The sequence below is a fragment of the Aedes albopictus genome, chromosome 1, assembly GCF_035046485.1.
Source record: "Aedes albopictus strain Foshan chromosome 1, AalbF5, whole genome shotgun sequence".
NCBI lineage: Eukaryota > Metazoa > Arthropoda > Insecta > Diptera > Culicidae > Aedes > Aedes albopictus.
In genome coordinates this window covers 281,956,817-281,977,425 of record NC_085136.1, presented here as the reverse complement: position 1 = coordinate 281,977,425, position 20,609 = coordinate 281,956,817, and the positions used below count along the sequence as shown (strand labels likewise).

Genomic DNA, 20,609 nt, shown 5'->3' with positions numbered 1-20,609 from the left:
CTTCAAATCTACCATTCTGGTTTACAAAAAAAATGGGAATGTTGGCATTGCAACCACTTTTCTTAGAACTTTTTTAGAGGTTTCAGATGTGAGTTTATCGTACAATATTAATAATATCGTAAAACAATATAAACGGAAGCTTTTCACTGACATCTAACTTATTCAATGGGAGATGTTATTACCACCTTATATTTCAGATTTTGAACCAAACGATTCAGCTGTAATCAAAATGACGAAAAAACCAAGATGAAAACTAATTCAAAAAAGCCTAATTATATTTTATGAGCCTGAACGTTGACCAAACGTATCCTTTAGATGTTACCCTTAACCCATAGTCCTTGTTGCACCTAGGCTAGAGAGGCCATAGAGGTTTCTACATCTTGCTTTTGTGTTAAACTAAGCATCTTTTCCTATTTCTCAGCATTTGTAAGGACGTGGCCAGGACAGCTATCTTACGTTGCGAGGATTGCGGCAATCTAGTCTAAAGCCAGAGATTAGTCCCAAATCTTTGTGCTTTGACAATAAAGTTGTCGAAACATGCCGGTAGCCCCTCGATTCCGGGAATTCGTACAAGATTCCTTCCGTATATTTTCACGGCATTTTTCTTGGTGTTCATCGTTCCGGATTCCTACCGACATTTTTACAATATTGGAAAAAAATCTTTTCGGATGCCCGGATTCTTCTTCGAGGATCTTGCGGAATTCCTAAATTCGATTTATCCAGCAGTTTCAAAGAGGATTCTGCAGATTTTCTTCCAGAGGTCTTCTCGGTATTACTATCAGAGTCTCACGCGGGATTTTTTCCGGAGTTCTTACTGCGTTTTATCCAAAGAAATTTTCATGAGATTTCTCCCAGGATTTATCCCGCAATCTCGACAGGAGTTTTTATGGATATTTCTCAGATAATGTCGCAGATTTTCTTAAGTTTGTAGTTTCTCTCGGGATTCGGTTTGAATGATTCGTTCCAGTGTTTCTCATGAAAGTTTTCTGAAATTCTTCCCGGGATTTCTGTCAGAGTTTCTATATAAATTATTCCTGGGATTCTTCCAAGAAGTTCTACAAAAAAAATCTCCAGGAGATTTCACTTATTTTATGCAGTTCCTCCCGGGATTTTGAAGTTCATCCTATAATTTCTTCAAGAAATTCCCATAGGCTTGCCTTTGCTTGGAGTTATTCCTGCGATTTATATCCAAATTTTTCACCAGATTTTTCCTCGTAGTTCTTTCTAGGAATACTGGCATCTCCCTGCTAGCGATTTGGCCCGGCATTGTTCTCAGCATTCTTCTAGGAACTTCTAGCAGAAATTGTCCTGGGGAATGAAGGGAATCGAGGAGAAATCTTGCAAGAAGCTTCGGGAAGACTCACTGGAGAACCTCGTAGAAAAGCGGGGAACAAAATGTTAAGGAAATTCCAGGAGAAAGTTTGAAAACCTGTAAGAGAAATCCCGCAAGGAACTTCAAGTGTTTCGATAGCATTTTGTATAGAGAATCCGTTAAGACCAAATTGCTAAGTGTGAACAAACTTTCATGTAGATAGCAAGAGTAATGAGTATGAGAATGAGAAGAAAAGATAGTTCTTGAAGGATACTGATAGAGAGCATGCCATTAGGGAGCTCGCTCTAATTTAGAATACTGAATTGTTTGTGTGAAACCTTTTATAACAAGTAAGTAATATTAATACTTTTAAATTTAGTGAATCTATCTAATAAAGTGCCCTAAATAATCACAGCTAGTAGGTATGTAGAAAATCCGGCAGCAGTAAAAGGTGATGGCATTCAATGCATGCTGAACTGTATTATAGGGAGTGAATAACGGTTGTACTGAAAATGTGAGAGTTATAGTGCATGAAGTACTTTCCGATTATTATTATTTGTCTTTTTTTAAAAGCCTTTCAACCAAATGGTTGGTTCACCTCGGCACGTTACGATTAAACTAATACATATTTTTTATAGTTTTATCTTATCCACCAATCTGAGCCTCTAGCTCTACTGAAAGAAGTTCAGGTAACAACTAAAAACCCTACCCTTCGACAACACAAAGAGAAATCCCGGAAAGCTCTCCGGAAGAAATCCCTGGAAGAACCTCTGGAAGGTCCAAATCTCAACATTTCTACACCACCACCAGTAGCAATTTTTGGAATTACCGTCTACCCCCGTTGGTTTGAACGACACCTCATGCAAACCATCGTGGTTCATTTTTTAATTTGAACTTCTAGCAACCCTGTTGGCATCGTATAACACACTAATGGCAACCTGATTTGGTGTTTTGTTTTGATTCTGTGTTCCGCTTCACACCGTTCCATTAGCAGAATGACGTTTGAACCATTTTTAGTTTGAACTATGTGCAGATTAGAGGGGGTCAAATAAAAAAGTGTTCAGATTACATGCGGTCAAACCAACGGGGGTAGATGGTAACTACACAAACAAGCAAATTCCTATTACTTTTATTCATATCGCAGAGCTGGTAGCAAAGACTGATGGTTGGGCTACTCCACAAATTGATCAAGACGGGCAACACTAACAGTGGCATCGTGCGAATCCATGACTCAACGAGATCGTATTTGCGATTACTGAATATTGGATCGGAACACTGCTGCAGGCTGCAACCTGCTGAACAGCATCAAACCGTCAAGGGATACCTTGGTAGCATCGATCGGAACTAAGTATGAAGATCACTACGATGGATTTATCTAGGGTAAGTGTGCCCATCGTTGTGGTATTAAGGTAAATTCATTTAAAAAACAATGATCGTACCATCTAATGAAGGGTTGTAAAACGTTAGTTGGTAGATTTCTATCCAAATTTGCTTGGAAAAATATAAAAACTATCGTTTCTCTCGGTTTTCGATCATAAATCGCTTACCACAACATTAGGCACACTGTTCCTATTATGGAGGTAAAATTTAATTTTAGTTCCTATTGTTGCGGTATCCCATTGAAATCATACCGCAACATTAGGAACACTACCGCAACAATAGGAACACAGCAGCAAAAATTTTAAGGAAAATATTTTTTTAAAAAAGGTTTTTGGTCAAATCTTAAGCACACAAATGGTGAAATGTCATAATTTAAGCATAATACATCTATTAAAAATGCCCTTTGGTAACATTTCAGTCGGAAAAGTGCTCAATTGCCACTACCGCAACATTAGGTACTACCACAACGAAGGGAACAATTACCCTATAATGCATCATTTTTACAACGGTAATGAGATTTCTGTCCATGAACTATAGTTACTACCGGATCAGGTTGCGAATCTCCTATCGGTAAACCAGATCGTGAAGGAGTGATCTTTTCAAATTTGAAACAACGGAAGTAATATAAATCAACCGCTCTAGTATGATTATCAGCAGAAAGCTTAGAGTACTGGGATCGCCAGATGGGACACTTCAACGTTAACGGCATGCGAAGCTTGACAAATGGACTGGTGGTGATTAATGACTACATTGTTGTAACTGGAGGTAACTTGTCTAACAGCAACGTATGTCTAATGGATAAACATAGTTGACAACCGTTTTCTCACGTGGTCCATTCCGACATCTGCGGGCCGACCGCTGTGGAAAAGCCGCTGTGGATGACAAGTCACGCGAGAAGTGGACAAAACTTTCCACGAAATGGCGGACGAACGATATGGTTAGAAGCTGAAAATACTAAGGGCGCTGTTATAGTTACGCTTGCGCTATGCGTTCTGACGAACTTCGACGAAGAAAGTAACTACAGGTTGTACAACCTGAAGTCAAAGATGATAACCATTAGTCGGGAAGTCAACTTTATTAACGCAGGTGAGATTGTTCCGGGTCATGTTACATCAAATCCGGTCAGGAAAGTTACTCTCGTGGAGTATAAAGAGGTGCTAATAGAACAGTCGATGTTGTCCAGGAGGAAGGGCCAAACAGGCAATTACAAAGACTCTGTAGTTCCACAAAAGGTCTTCCCTTCGCCTTCCTTCTTAGAAACCTTCAGGATTCAGGAGCCAGCGTGAGGCCAAAGATGGTACAACATCCCGAGGCGATGTCTCTATTTCACGAGATGCAACTGATTCCATCGAATGTGAGAGACAGGATCAGTACAGCGAGATTGTAACGTCCGCTGCCGTGGCCAGAATTGAAGGTGACTGGCGCAAGACAATTCCGAACGCTGGAAGGTATAGGGTTGCGTGATAAATACCAAGCGTAAATGTACATAACAACACGTTGATCCTGATAACCCTCCAGGACGGAACTAAGACTATCAAGTGCAAGTGGGTATTGAAGACCGAGCACGATACTGTCGGAAACATCGACCACTACAAGGCACATCTAGTCAAGAAGGGCACATTAAGCGAAAAGCAGTGAGCAACAACAGAACCTACTCGCCAGTGGTTTGTCATAATTCACTTCGATCCGGCGCATGCGCTGTCGGCGCACAAGTTGTTGTCCAGTATGCGGATTTCAGAAAAGACTCGCAATACATGGCGCATCGTCTGCAGCGATACATGTGACTTCTTTGTGACATGGACTTGTGTCTACAAAGTTGTTTGTACTCCAAAAGAAACCATTTACTACTTCACAGCTTGAACTACAGTTGAGTCCTCCCAACATCTTCTCTGATATTGCTGTGCATGTATACAACGGAGAAGTAGAGAATATTGAGCAAGCCTTTTTTAGAGCCAGGAGGATCGCACCCCCTCATTGGAGGGTCGCAACACTTCATTGGAGGGATCCAGAATACCATTTAAACTTAGGACTTATGCTCATCAATGGTGGTTTGTTCGAAAGTTCAGTCGGTAATCGACTCTACTTATACATATGCCACAATATGTTGTTGTGATAAATGGACATAGTAATCTCACATCCGACCGAAGAAAAAGAAGTTGTCTTCATCTAAGTTTCCTAAAAGCCCAAAAGCTACACTTTTGTAAAGGCGATATCTTCGCAGGTCCACCAGTTTACGAGATACCTTGGTGAGATTAGACTGTTTTGAGTCCTTCATTATTGATGCAATACTATTCAGTGGGTCTATGCTTTATAAATAGTGTAACCTCTTGTACAATGTGTTGCCCAAAAACACAACTACTGAATTATGCAATGATTTTTTTTAGAATAAAACAGAATTTTGATAAATTAAGTAGAATAAGGCTTGAAGGATTGTTATATGCATTACCTACAAGATTGCTATCTATGTAGAACACCAACATCGTATCCATTGTGTGCAAGTCTTGAATGGCTGTAAATCTTCCTAATCACTCACAAGATCCCCATAAACATCTCACAACACACGTGCCCTCTAGATTCACATAACCGCGGCGCCTCGCCTCATGATACCTAGCTTCCTAAATCTTTACTCACACCTTCAATCGCGCCAAATTGTTATCTACTACCGGCGACAATATACCGTCGCGTCACCTTCATCCGTTCTTAACCGTCGTCCGTCTGACTAAAGCGCATCATTCCCCGGTCCGGTTCATACTAGCAACAACAACAACGAGTAAAGAAAATCTGAATGTGGCTTACCGGGCCGGTAAAATTGCATAACACCATATGGAAAGAAGATGTTCAATGCGGCACGAAGCGGTGGGGACTACGGTTTGCGGTGGTTGTTGTTGGACGGTAGTGCAAAAATAGATAAGACTGCTTGCTAACCGGGGCCAAGTGAAGTCAGCGGAAGCATTAACGAGCAGAGGCAGCCTCTCAGCATCAATCGACAGTTTTACTTGGCCTCAGTCTCTGTCTGTCTGTCTGTATGTCTGTTCTGTATGCGCACCATGTGGTTTCCGTCCATGGCATCGTGCGACAGCTGATCTCGTCCACAGTGGATGATGCAGTGCAATGTTATTAGGTAGGTTCCGACGAGATGACGATTGTAGTAACTACAATCATTTACCTCGCCTTGATGATGGATTGTATCAACAAATCATATACATTGCTAATCATGAAAGCCGACAGACAGCATGCACGACCTAGCGCCAAAGTAGCATTACTGTGTTAATGGCAGGCCTGTATAACAGCAGAGATAAGGCGAGACTCTCTCCGAAACGGCTTTTGTTGACTGATATCGAAATGCCATTCTCCACGTGATTCTCACTCATGCTGTGAATGCGATGCGTCGATGTCGTCGCAGTCGTCGTCGCATGGTAACAGTATTGTTTGGGTTTTCAGACATGTGCTTTTCGATTGGAAATTGAACTCCCAAGAACAAACGACAACAAGCTACAGGTTGTAACTTCTTTTAATTAGTGGCTTGTGAATTGCTAAAAGTTTGTTTATTATTTTTCTTCATTTTTATCAAAACTGACAAATCAACATTCCAAGTTCAAACATGTGATGAGTCTCAGAACCATAACACTATACGTGGAAGTGGAGACTTCTCATCAAAATTTCCATTCAAAGTCATCTTACATCTACAGAGATTACTAACAGCTGCCACACCTTTCCACCCCAGATCCACTCCCTTGCCTCACCCTAGCCTAGAAGATCCCAAGCAAAGTGATCAATGTGTACATAGGAGTAAACACGCGCTATCTAACCGTTTGACAACTTGCCAAACGTCTCGTGACATTTTTTTTATTGCTTTAAATTCCGAACAACATAGAGCGCGAGTATGTAGTAGGTAGATGGGCGGTGGTGCTGAGAAGATGACTCTACTACTAGGCAGAGCTCCCTAAAGATGAAGAAAACCGATTATTCAATTCTTGTGACTGGTTGTGTTTAAGCAGCAGCTAAGAAGCACGTCCAACCGACCGACCGTTCGTCTTCTAAACCTCTTCTAAGCCACACCGGTGGTGTTGTGTGAAGGCACTATTTGCACCAAAATTATCTCTTTTTTACGTTTTTTCGCGGCTTTGGACGCAGCAGGTTTGCGAAGTGTCCAATAGAGCAGCAGGACGCTCGTGTTGGTTGGTTGGTTGAACTACTTATACTTGGAAGCAGAGGTATCAGCAGCAGGCCGGTTACTTACACACACGTCTATGACGTCAACAAACGAACTCGTGAGAATGCTTCGGTCAGCAAAGCGATTCCTAAGGGTGGAGTGGAGGCGCTCGTCGTCATCTACTACGGCAGTGGCAGGAATCAGAAAGGCGAACTTTGTTATCTCTCTAGCTTATATTGTAAAAAGAAAGAAGATAGAGAAGATTTGAATCAAAGGGGGAGTTGCTGAAGCGTTTGTGAGATTTGCAAATGAAATATAGTTTTCAAGTTCCACTGTTTTTTCAATATACGGTCGATTCCATGTAACAATAAGCATTGCAATATACCAACATTCTCTATAAACAAATGCATTTATTTCACAATATTGCAGTGTAGAATGAAGTCCCCCTACTAAAGTGGAGAATCTTCTATATATATATACAGGGTGTTAGGTTCCTGAGTGCAAACTTTTTAAAGGGTTATAGGGCCCATATAGCCGAGGCGGTAAACGCACGGGTATTCAGCATGACCATGCTGAGGGTGACGGGTTCGATTCCCGGTCGGTCCAGGATCTTTTCGTAAAGGAAATTTCCTTGACTTCCTTGGGCATAGAGTATCTTCGTGCCTGCCACACGATATACACATGCAAAATGGTCATTGGCAGAGGAAGCTCTCAGTTAAGGCTCAAATGAGAATAGCATATTATCCAAAACTGAAAAAGCACTTTTCTCCAGAATGACGAAAAAGCGAACAAAACCATTGTGTCCGATTGTCATAATTGACTAAATACACAATCGGACATTCTTATTTTCTTCGATTTGTTCACTATTTTGGGAAAAAGTGCTTTTTAAGTTCTGGAGCATTTGCCATTCTCAATTGAGCCTTAAAAACTGTGGAAGTGCTCATTGAACACTAAGCTGAGAAGCAGGCTTTGTCCCAGTGAGGACGTTACGCCAAGAAGAGGAGAGAGGAGAGGACCATAAATGGTGAAAAAAATTGTTCTACGCATATGGTCAAATCTCAACCGTTACGTAGTTATAAAACTCCCCATGTTTTGACTCTTATTGCCTTAACTGGCTAAAACTTTAAAATGGTCAAACTTAACCCAGTTTTTTTACCCTTATTCGAAAGATTATTGAATTTTCTATCAAATGGCATCTTTGAATCGATTGGTTTAGTTAAATAACTAAGTTTTCTAGAGCAAATAGCTTAAAAGTTGTGTGTTTAAATTTGTTTTTGTCAATTATCTTTTAAAAATGCGTAATAATTTAAAATTCTTACTTCGGCAAAGTTGTGGCCCCTGTTCCACTCTACAATTTGTTCTTTGACATCAAACTTCTATCTCTTATTGTTTTCTTGCAATTTCGATTTGAACGTCGCATTTCAGATCATAAATTTGCAACTGTCATGGTAAGCACTTTTTGCGCATTGTGCCGCACATTTAAATCAAAATTGCAAGAAAACGATAAGAGCTAGAAGTTTGGCGTCAAAGAAAGAATTGTAGAGTGGAACAGGAGCCACAACTTTCCCAAAAAAAGAATTTTAATTTATTACGCAAGTTTCAAAGGTAATTGACATAAGCAAATTAAAACGCACTATTTTTAGCTATTTTGCTCTAGAAAACTTAGTTATTTAACTAAACCAATCGATTCAGAGATGCCATTTGATAGTAATTTCAATAATCTTTCGAATAAAGGTTAATAAACTGCGATAAGTTCGACCATTTTAAAGTTATAGCCAGTTGAAGCAACAAGAGTCAAAAACATGAAGACTTCAATAACTACGTAACGGTTGAGATTTGACCATATGCGTAGAACAATTTTTTCACCATTTATGGTCTTCTATCACCCTTTAAAAAGTTTGAACTCAGGAACCTAACAACCTGTATATAAAAACTAGCTGTACCCGGCAAACTTTGTCTTGCCTTCTGAGTTTTTTGACGTTTTAAGTTTCTAGCCAAGATAAAGTCCCCGGTAAAAATGTATTGAAGATCGATTTTCGAACTCTCAATTTTTCCATGTTTTTTGCCTCATAAACCTTCCTTGGGTGAAAACTAACAGAACAAAACTAAGACGACGACCCAAATCGGTCCTTCCGTTCGAAAGTTATGCGCGGTCCCACGTATGCCACTGCATTTTTTTTTATATATATACATGAGTTTGCAGCCCCTTTGAGGCAACAAAACTCAAGAACGGCTGAACCGATCAGCATGACCCTTGCACGTTTCGATTCGTATTAATGGGGGTAGTGTTTATATGTATAAAAAGTTACAAAAATGAACTAAAAAAACAAAAAAAAATAGAAAATACTGAGATTTGTGTGAACTGGGTACAAAGTCAACATGACCGCAATAAAACCAATCTAGAGTGCTGTACTGTAATGACCTCAACAGCTGTCAACCACCACAACTGGCAAGACAAAGTTTGCCGGGACAGCTAGTATTTGTATAAAATGCATAAAACTCAAAAATGCAAAAAAAAAAACTCGAAAAATTACCCCCTGAACCTGTTGTTTCGGATTCCCAGAAGCAATGGTGAAAACTTGAACGATATCGGTTAACTCGGTTAACTCTAAGGGCGGTCCACGAGCTCATGAAAAATCAGCACTTTTTAAATTTTCGTACTTTTTTAGTAAATTTTCGTAACGTTTTGTACATATAAACACAGCTACCATGAATACGAATATAGCCGTGCAAGAATCGAGCTGATCGGTTCATCCGTTCGTGAGTTTTGTTGCCTCAAAGGGAACTCGAACTCATTTTTATATAGGGGAAATTACCTATTCTCGGCCGTTTTGTTCTCTTCGTCTTGAGGGGTTTTTTGAAACCTATTGAACTCAGAGTTGGCCTCAAATCCTTCCCAATCAATGTGAATTATATGGCCAAGTTTCAGGCAATTTGGCTGACAAAAATCCACCATGACGAAGAGAACAAACCTGCCGATAATACCCAATGTCACCCTATATAGACTAGATCGAATAATAATCGAAACATCGAATAACTAGACCGCAAAGTAATCCGAGAAAATTGAACCATCTCGAAACAGTCGAAACTGAAACACACATAAAACTAAAGAAAAAAGAAATATATTGTAGCACTGGAACATCATTATTCTTCACACCACAACAAGAACTGAATGAATACTAGTATATAATTTCTTTTTTCAGGCATATCAGATTTAGGCGCTATTCGTTTTCTTACGAATGTTTTGTATTTTGTGTAAAGTAATGCACCGGTGTTTTCAAATATGTGCCAAACGTTCAGTTGAATTTTTGCAAGTCACATATTTGTATTAACTTCTCACTACTTAGCGGAACGAATACGAACGTGACACGCGTGCTTTATCTTGCCCAGCTGTTAAATATCGATCTTTGTCGCGAAAATATCTTCCTTACCGGTGTTACAGTCAATCTGGCGCCGAAGCCTACTACTACCTAATTTGTTCATAAATTTTATTTTTAACAGTAATTATGTGAAGGTCTAGCACGTGCTCGTCGACATTACAGTTCCATGTTTCATCTGAAGCAAATTAGGTCAAGAAAGACCTCACGGAAATTATTATGGAGCTAAAAAAATAACGCCAAAGTGCAAGTTGCACAGAGTGGTGATCAACTAGTGCTCTTTTTCGAATATTAGTCATGTTCAATGAAGGCAGTTGAATAGGATCTAAGTTGTTGCATCCTGATCTTATTCATTCGTCAACAAATGGGTAAGAACAGGATGCAGCAACTTCGATCATGTTCAACCTACTTCATTGTACAAGACAGCCAGTTATTCAGCCAGTAATAATTTTACGCTCCCAAATTCATCCTATTCGAGAACCAGCGATTATGGCACCAATTGGCTTCTTTAGCGGTGTTGAGATAATTCCATATTCAGAATCTGCATGCAAAACTGAGCCGAAATCCAAATTTTCATGAATTTTGGTGCCCGGGAACCTATTTAAAAATCAGTTTGAAGTTTGTATGGGTGCGATTTGTCGAATCACCCCTTGTCGCATTTTGTACTGGGTGGAGCTGTCAAGCAGTTGGCCAGCTGTCAAAAGGTGATTTCGAAAAATCTCTTCGAAAGCGATTTTAGGTATCAAAATGAAGTTCTAAAAATCTGAAAAAAAAATCACGGTGGTTCAGAAAAAGGTGCTCTTTTGTATAAAATAAGAAAATCAATACATTTTTCTTTATTTAAAAACCCAATTGTTTCCATTTTTTGATTTTCATACGTGTTTACTTCTGACAAAAAATACACAAAATATGAACACTTCAACCCTTAGTTTTGTTTGTTTAATGTGGCTTCAATCTTATGGTTCGAGTAAGATAAAAATGGGAGCGGATATGCTTTTTAACCCTTAAGCGCGCGCGCTGTTGTAAAAAGTACAACACTACCAAAAAATCTCGCTTTTTGTATACAGCGCGAGCGCAGTGCAGTTTTGGTTGCTTGATGGCGCGCGTCCTGGAAGGTTAAGGAAACCGATGCCTTGCTATATCCTTCATTGTTTCAGCATTTTAGCTCTAACAAGCCACCAGTTCTTGCATCTTTCATTTCCATCCGGTATTGCATCCTAAGCGGGGATATATATTACATCTCAGCTTAGTATGCTTCAACTACAAGTTCTACGCACTTTAGTTGAAACTTTATTGCCTTAACTTGATTTCATATTTACACTCGCGCGCAGCACTTGTAGTAGCAGAGTTTAAAATTTTCATCAAAATATCAAAACCATCAGCTCTATTTGTTCATTAAGTCGAATTGTGCGTCTATTAACAGAAATTACGATTTTTTTACACTCTGCGTAGTAGTAAACATGCTGTGCTAAAAAATTCAAGAAATACGTCTCGACCAGCATGAATCAAACCCACCAACTCCAGATAATTAGATCCAAGTTCTTATCGGTAGCCCAAATAAACAGTCGTCTCATTCTTGTTCGAAGTACCTACAAAGAACATACATCCCAAGTGCCATCTAAATTATGTGAAGAATATTTCAGCGTCAACACATATGGCAACATCGTGGCGCTGCAATCGGTTAATTGCTCATACTGTTGTAACTCACCACTTAACATTTTTCAATTCACCACTGATTGTAGCAATACGATATTTGGCGACGCTAGTGTTGGATCAAAATTGACTTAGTTATAGCAAAAAAAAGGCCCAAAAGAGGAAGCCCTGCCGTGATGGTTTCACTTCCCTATTTATTCTAGATGTATGTGCTCTATACCACTAACATAACATTTGAAAAGAGTCAAAGTGCTTTTGTGTAAACAAACATGTTTCGGTCGTTGTAGGGCTCAACTGCATCCACCCACGAACATCTGCACCCTTAACAGATAGCCCGAAGATTGCTCTTTCTGATGAGGGTGTTGGTGTGCGTGGGTGGATCGAGATGAGCTCTATAGCGATCGAAACATGTTTGTTTACAAAAGGCACTTAGGCCCTTTTCACATGTTATGCTAAACTTGGTACATATTGAACAGCAGCATATAAAATGCAAATGCACAATGCATTTATTTAACAACTATAGCGGTAAATTCACGAAAAACAAAGCATTTCGTTCTTGTGCAAATTGAACCTTCGACTTCGTATTGCTAATATGGCGCTTTAGAATAGAAATACACTAAAACTTCAATGGCACTGCTGCAGTCTTTGCCTTTGGCCGTGACGTAGCTAAGAATTGGGCTCTCATGCCAATTACACTCATTGCACAATTATGAGTCACTCAAGGATTAACCATTTCATAATATGAATCGTTTTTCATACAAAAACAACATTTTCATTATTTTTATTTTATATTCTCTTCTTTGAAACCCCTTTTTATTGTTTTAAATAAAAATTTGCTTGTAAAATTCACTTTAGGCGGTGAAAATTACTAAAATGTTGGTGAATTATGAAAACCACAATAATGGGTCAAAATTGGCTGTGTAACAATTATGGGTCAATTTGCTGCCTATTATGGGTCACTCAAGAGAAATCGGCTCAACAATAATGTTTTGTCTATTTTTTCAATGAATGATCACTTATTCTCGATAGATCAACTATAGTAGAATCCAAAACTGATCTCAAACCTCTTAACGAAGCGTGTTTTCACGATTTGAAATCAATTTTTCAAAATTGGAACAAATTCTCCAACACAACCACCGATAAACGCCTAAAAGTATGCAATGCCCATGTACGCAGAACTGTCAATAGGGGTTGTTCATAAACCACGTAGACCAAAATTTGGTCATCTCAGACCCCCCCCCCTCCCCCCTCGTAGACTTTTGTTCATACAAAAATTTGAAAATTTGTATGGAGCGTAGACTTTGGCCAGACCCCCCCCTCCCCCCAAAAAGTCTACGTGGTTTATGAACAGCCCCATATTATGCTGCACAAAAAGTGACCCATAATTGTGTGATTTTCGGTGTTCCTTGGCACAATAATGAGTCACTTAAATTTTGCCTGAAATAAGCTTTTATTAGCTGCAGTCACATGAATTTCTACATTTAGAACGTAAATTATACCTTTGTTCTGGTGACGATACCATTTCGCACATGAAAATCACTAAATCTCGCTTTTACAGAGCTTACGAAAGCAGCGCACGCACTGTCCGTTATTCACAATCGAAGCGTTACTTTGACAGCTAGTTTTGCGCCGAACAAAAAAATATTGAAAATATGTATTTTTTGATGTATTAGCCCGTGTGTGATACGTATAGTGACACAAAACAAATCAACTTATGTACGAAAAATAATAATAGCTAACAAAAGCTTGCAATTAATAAGTATTTATCTATTAAAGTGAAAAGTGACTAATAATTGTGTGTGACCCATAATTGTGCAATGACTGTACAGATGTTAACTACGGTTACTAAATTTTGCAGTAGATCGATTTTAATTTAATAATTTCACTTCAAAAGATTCTGGCAAAGGCTTGGTCCACCAAGCATTCTGTTAATAATATCTCTGAGGATTCATCTAGAAGACCATCCAAAGATTTTTTTTTGGAAATTTCAAAAAGTAATTACTACAAAAAAATCTCTAATGATTTTTTTACGGGATCAGATATTCTTTCAAATTACATCGGCATCCCACCAAAGGAAGAGTAATCCTTCTTGGATTTCTTCAAGCATACCTCTATGGTTTGTTTCAGGAGATCCTACAAATATTCCTTTAATGATTTTTCCATGGAAGTCAAGCATTTCTCCAAAGATTATTCAAGGATTTCTCAATTATTCCCTCACATGACTCTTTCAGAGATTTCCCCAAGGATTTATCTTGCCATTTCTTCAAGCACTCATCACTCATCTTGGCGTTCTTTTTAAGATTTCTTAAGAAAATTTCCCAAGGATTCCTTCGGAAATTTCTCCAAGGATTCCTTTAAGAATTACTGCAACGATTTTTTCGAAAAAGTTCTGCAAGGATTGTTCAAGGAGATTTATCTTAGAAAATTTACATATAATCTATTGGTTAATAATTCAAGAAGTCCTCTAAGGATTCCTACAGAAGTTTCTCTAAGAAATTCTACAGGAATTCTGTCGAAAAATCCTTCTGAAATTCCTCAAGAGTTCATTAATACCCATCTGCTCTAGAAGTTGCCCCAAGAATTGCAAGCAAAAACCTTAAAAAATCCTCCAAAAATCGTTTAAAAATTCCTGGTCACAGTGCCCTTAGTAATCTTACGATAAAATTAATCCTATTCAAAACAAAGCGATACCGCACCATCAATTGATTCCGTAATTTTTGTTATCATTCGTACTTACTTCTAACACATATACACAAATTAAAAACAAAACAAAAAGCAATTCATTCCTTTGTTTTGAGAAGAATGAGAATGAGATCGTAAAAGCTTAAATAGTAAAGATATAGATTAGAGTGGGTCAACGTTGTATGGAGAAACTTTAAATTTGACCGCATCAACCCGGAACAAAGATTTTTTAATTCCTTTTTGCATCCAAAACAACTGTGCAAAATTTGAGAGCGATTGGTTGCGTCCCCGTATTCCGCATTGTGATTGAAATTTGTATGGAAGTTAGTATGGGAAAACGTACTTTTTTGCATTTTACTCATAAGCTGAATTCTTTTGTTTAATACCGTTTAACCCGTATCGGCCTGAGTCAGCGCATATGAACTAAAAATGTCGCCGTTCAGCGAATACACAACGGATTTGAATAATTTTTTGACAGTGTACTCGTACATATGTCTAGTTTGTAAAAGTGGACAGAGAACCTCGGAATGGTCCCTATGGCCGGAGTTATTCCGGTGGGTCACTGGGTCAGATTCGTATAAAAAGGGCTGTTTTTCGGTACACAGAGTGTTTTCCATTATGATTCGCTATTAAACTCACTCTATTTTCACTGAAAATTATACCTCTGCAACCAAACATTGTTTCCACACCGTTTTTGACCGTTTAGGAACTACCGGATGTGGCCACCGGACATAATCTCCGGAGGAACCTGCCACATACTGTATACTGGGTTACACAACCATAACCCATTTTTTGCAGCTCTATGTATTGATTTTAGCGGTATAGTGTCTTAGAAGATTTTGTTCTATATACTGAACTCTTTATTTTGGGATTTTCACTTTTGTGATTAATCCACCTAAAAGTGCGACAGAAATTCACTTTTTTCAAAAATGAAGATAGAGTGTTGGAGTCTTCTGCAAAGTTGTAGAAAAATGTATTGTTGGAAAGTTTGCCGAACAAACTATTACCTTATTTGCTTAGTTATAAGAGATATGTGTCGTTTTTTGTGAACGACCCCTCAAAATAGTTTTTTTGTTATATCTTTTTCTGGGGATTGTTGGTAATTTTCGTGTGTTCTACAAAGTTGTTCTTTGTTATGAAATACACCTCTTTCTGCTTGTTTATCATTGGAATAACGCTCCAGGTGGAACAGAGCCTGCATCTCGTAAATAGATTTTCTTAATGAGTCCTTGTAGAAATCATGAAACGAATATTATAGAAATACCTGGAATGATAATAGGGGTCCTCCAGAATTTATTGAAGGAATTCCCCTTGCAATAACAGCCACTAGCGTAGGCAGCCTTTTCTTTTTTGCTTAATTCTTTTTGATAAATACTAAGAAAAGCGGGATGAAGGAGAGGGCAAGTCCCTTGTCTGGTGTTTTTATAACTGAGATTCCTACAAAAGTGCTGCTGTGAATCCTTCAGATATTTCTTAACCCTAAAACCCCCCCCCCGTGGCTACGCCAGTGTTCTGGAGCAATCTCAGCAAGAATTTCAGCATTTCAGCAGAAATTCCTTGAGACGTTATCCAAAAATTTATTCATTTTCTCAAGAGTTCCTCTTGAAATTTTCGGTGGATTTCTCCAAGAGTTCCTTCAGGAATTCCTCTAGAAAATCTTCTAGAATACCTATTGAGTGATTTCTGCATTGATCCATTGTATGTTGTGTTGTTCTCAAAGTTCTGTGCCAAAGTTATCCTGATCGGATACAGGAGAAAATAGACGCGGCTCTCCGGCGGCAGCAAGAGGGTTCCGTGCCGGAAGATCTTGTGTTAACTATATTGTCACGCTTCGTATTATACTGGAGCAGAACGAATTGCAAGAGTCTCTCTTTTTTGTGTTCATTGAGTACAAAAAAGCTTTCGATCGTCTGAGCCACGAAACTCCTTTGCGTCTCAGGGCGCCCCACAGATTTTCGTGGCTCAGACGATCGAAAGCTCGAAAGCTAGCGCAGTACGAGGCTTTTACATGCAGAGTCCTGCATAACGGAGCTTTGTCGGACCCTATCCGGGTAGTTTGGTACTATCGCCGCTACTGTTTTTCATCGTAATCGACAAGATCATGGTGCGGGCGATTGACCGTGTACCTCATCGTAGGCTAATTCTCAGTCCATGCAATGGAGCATACTAGACCAACGACGCTCTAACATGCAGAATAAGCTCGACGACCAGACCGAACGCTCCTCTGCGGCGGGTCCACCATCATCGTCAGCAAGACCAAATCATTGCCTATCAACACGGATCAAGACGGCTAGGACTGCTTTTCCGAATCTACGAAATATATGGAGATCCAATCAGATCAGTCAACGCATCAAAACTTGAATTTTCAATTCAAACGTGAAATCTATGTTACTGTACGCCAGCGAAACGTGGTGCGTGTCAACAGAGACCATACAAAAGCTACAGATTTTCATCAACCGATGTCTGCGGTTTATAACTCGGGTCTGGTGGCCTCACAACTGGATTTCGAGTACTGAGCTCCATCGACGATGTCATGTGAAACCGATATCAACAGAAATTCGAGAACGTAAATGGAGGAAGTCGACCACACACTACGAAATAACGGAGACGAAATCTGCAAGTAAGCGCTGGATTGGAATCCGGCAGGACATCCAGCAGAGACAGACCCAGGGGCCCGTGGCAACGAAGTCTCAAAGAAGGCGAACCTGACCTGGGTCCAGATCAAGGCTGAAACCAGCAGCAGCCCAGGATGGAGATCTTTTACGTAGGCCCTATGTACCCCCAGAGATGCTCAGGATACATGAGTGAGTGAGTGATTCCTGCAGAAGTTCCTTCCGTGATTGCTACAGGGATGTTTAAAAGGTACCTCCAAAAATTCACCATGGAGATTACTCAAGAATGCGTGCTGAGTTTCCGCCAAGATTACTTCATATGAATCCTACAGGAATTTCTTTCGAAATTATCAAATATTTCTTCACAAACTCACCCAGGGGTTTTTTTTTGCAAAATTCCTCTAGTGATTTTTCTCTGAATTCCTCTTCGTATTCTGGAAATCCTCTTCAAATTTCTTTGAGAATTCCTGTTGAAATTGGTCATGAATTTCAAGACATTTCTAGAGGAATTCCAAGAGTATTTCTCAAAAGATTTGAGAAGCCTGCTGGGGTGTCTCTGAAAACTCTTCCTGGGATTCCTCAAGGGAATTTCTTGTAATTCTTCCAGAAATTTCTGCTATGAATTCTTCAAAGAATTTGTGAAAGATAACTCTAGGAATTTCTTATTGTATTCCAGTCATTACTGCTGAGATTCCTTCAGGAATTCCTACTGATTTTTTTCGAATTCTTGAGAAAATTCATGCATTTTCAGCATCTCCAGTTATTACTGTTGAGAATCTTTCAGGAATTCCTGGATGATTTCCTGCAGGTGGGAAACTCAGACAAAAATCCTGGAGGATACCAGTCTGAAATTTATAGAAGAATCCCAGCAGCAGTCCAGTAGCAATCCCAGCAGTAGTTCCAAAAATAATCTGAAGAGGATTCCTAGTAGGAGTACTTAGTTTCTAAAGAAATCCATACTGGTATCGATGGAGGAATCTTAGCAAGTGAAAATGCCAGAAGAGTTTTTGGAAGTATCCTTGCAAAAATTGCAGGAGCAATCTGAAGAATAAATTATAAAGGAATCATTGGAACTACAGGCGGAATTTATAAAGGAATTTCGAGAGCAATTTCTGAAAGTATCTATAGAGAAATCACAGGAAGAATTCCTGGAGGAACTTCAAGTGGAATCCTTGGAAGAATCCTGGATGGTATCAGCAATCCCAGTAGCAATTCTTAGAGGAACCCAACAGGCATTCCGGACACAATTCAAGAGAAATTTATGAAAACATTATGTTGGAATTCTTCAACAAATGCCTGATGGGATTATTCTAAATATTCCTGTTGGGATTGCTTCAAAGGTGTCTGCAATAGTTCCTTTACCTTCGTTATCCTTACAAAGATTCCTCCAGAGATTTATCTAAGGGGTCCTATAGAAAATCCTCTTGTTATGTCTCCAGAGATTTCTTCAAGAATTCCTTCATGACTATGTCTTAGAATAGCAACAGATATTACAACTAGGACTTCTCCAGAAATTGCTGCTGGGGTTTCTCAAGCATTTTCAGCTGAAAGAACTCCAGGATGATCTGTAGCGAGAGATACCTGCGTAATCCCAGCATGGTTTCTACCAGAAATTTATAAATACATCCCAGCAATATTCCTGAAGTAATACCAGTAAGAATTTGTAAAAGAATGCCAAGGTGATTTCCAATAGGAATTACTGGGAACATTCTAAGAACATTTTTGTAGTAATCCTCGTAGAAATCCTTGAAGGAATCACAGCAGTAAATTTTGAAGGAATCTCAGCTGTAAATACTAGCGTTGGCATGCTTCTCACTCTCCTAAATAAGCACAAGGCAGAGACAGATGGAAGAGGGGGATTAGCCTTCTCCTTCATCCCGTTTTTCTTAGTATTTATCAAAATGAATCAATGAAAAAAAAAAGAAAAGGCTACCTACGCTAGTGGTTGTTATTGCAAGGGGAATTCCTTCAATAAATTCAGGAGGAGACCTATAATCATTCCACGTATTTCTATAATACTCGTTCCATGATTCCACCAGGGATTTCTCCAAGGGCTCATTAAGAAAATCTATTTACGAAGTTGAGTTGCAGGCTCTGTTCCACCTGGAGCGTTATTCCAATAATAAAAAAGCAGAAGGAGGTGTATTTCATAACAAAGAACAACTTTGTAGAACACACGAAAATTACCAACAATACCCAGAAAAAGATATAACGAAAAAACAATTTTGAGGGGTCGTTCGCAAAAAACGACACATATCTTTTATAACTAAGCAAATAAGGTAATAGTTTGTTCGGCAAACTTTCCAACAATACATTTTTCTACAACTTTGCAGAAGACTCCAACACTCTATCTTCATTTTTGAAAAAAGTGAATTTCTGTCGCACTTTTAGGTGGATTAATCACAAAAGTTAAAATCCCAAAATAAAGAGTTCAGTATATAGAACAAAATCTTCTAAGACACTATACCGCTAAAATCAATACATAGAGCTGCAAAAAATGGGTAATGGTTGTGTAACCCAGTATACAGTATGTGGCAGGTTCCTCCGGAGATTATGTCCGGTGGCCACATCCGGTAGTTCCTAAACGGTCAAAAACGGTGTGGAAACAATGTTTGGTTGCAGAGGCATAAATTTTAGTGAAAATAGAGTGAGTTTAATAGCGAATCATAATGGAAAATACTCTGTGTACCGAAAAACAGCCCTTTTTATACGAATCTGACCCAGTGACCCACCGGAATAACTCCGGCCATAGGGACCATTCCGACGTTCTCTGTCCACTTTTACAAACTAGACATATGTACGAGTGTACTGTCAAAAAATTATTCAAATCCGTTGTGTATTCGCTGAACGGCGACATTTTTAGTTCATATGCGCTGACTCAGGCCGATACGGGTTAACCAATGACGTTAAAGTATAGCCTGGGATATGCCGAAAAACTTTGCCGAAGACTGCAAGGTGATCCGACGCTTGTGAAAAAAGTTATTCGCTCGGTAACTTAGGCCAAAAACTGTGATTTTATTATTGATGTTATTCCTTTACATGTTAAATGATAAGCACCACCGGGCAATCTGTGCGTTATAACTTTTTTCACAAGTGTCTCATCACTTTGCGGTCTTCGGCGAAGTTTTTCGGCATATCCTAGGCTATACTTCAATGTCATTAGTTAGATCGTTTTAGACAAAAAATACAATTTAGGAGAAAAATGCAAAAAAGCACGTTTTCCCATACTAAATTCCATACAAATTTCAATCGCAATGCGGAATACGGGGACGCAACCAATCGCTCTCAAATTTTGCACAGTTGTTTCGGACGCTAAAAGGAAACGAAAAAGCTTTGTTCCAAAAAATCGACTTTGTTGACCCAGTCTAATATAGATACACTATATGAAAAAAAAATCGTCAGAAGTTTCTCCAAAGATTCCCTTAGGGATTCTATTTTAG

The 20,609-nt window shown here is 39.0% G+C and overlaps 1 protein-coding gene across 4 annotated transcripts in view; it reads right to left on the bottom strand.

Annotated features, from left to right (window-relative positions):
• The window catches only part of LOC109398457 (serine-rich adhesin for platelets), a 38,446-nt gene that overhangs the window by 9,332 nt on the left and 8,505 nt on the right, over positions 1–20,609 (bottom strand). The window lies entirely within an intron of this gene.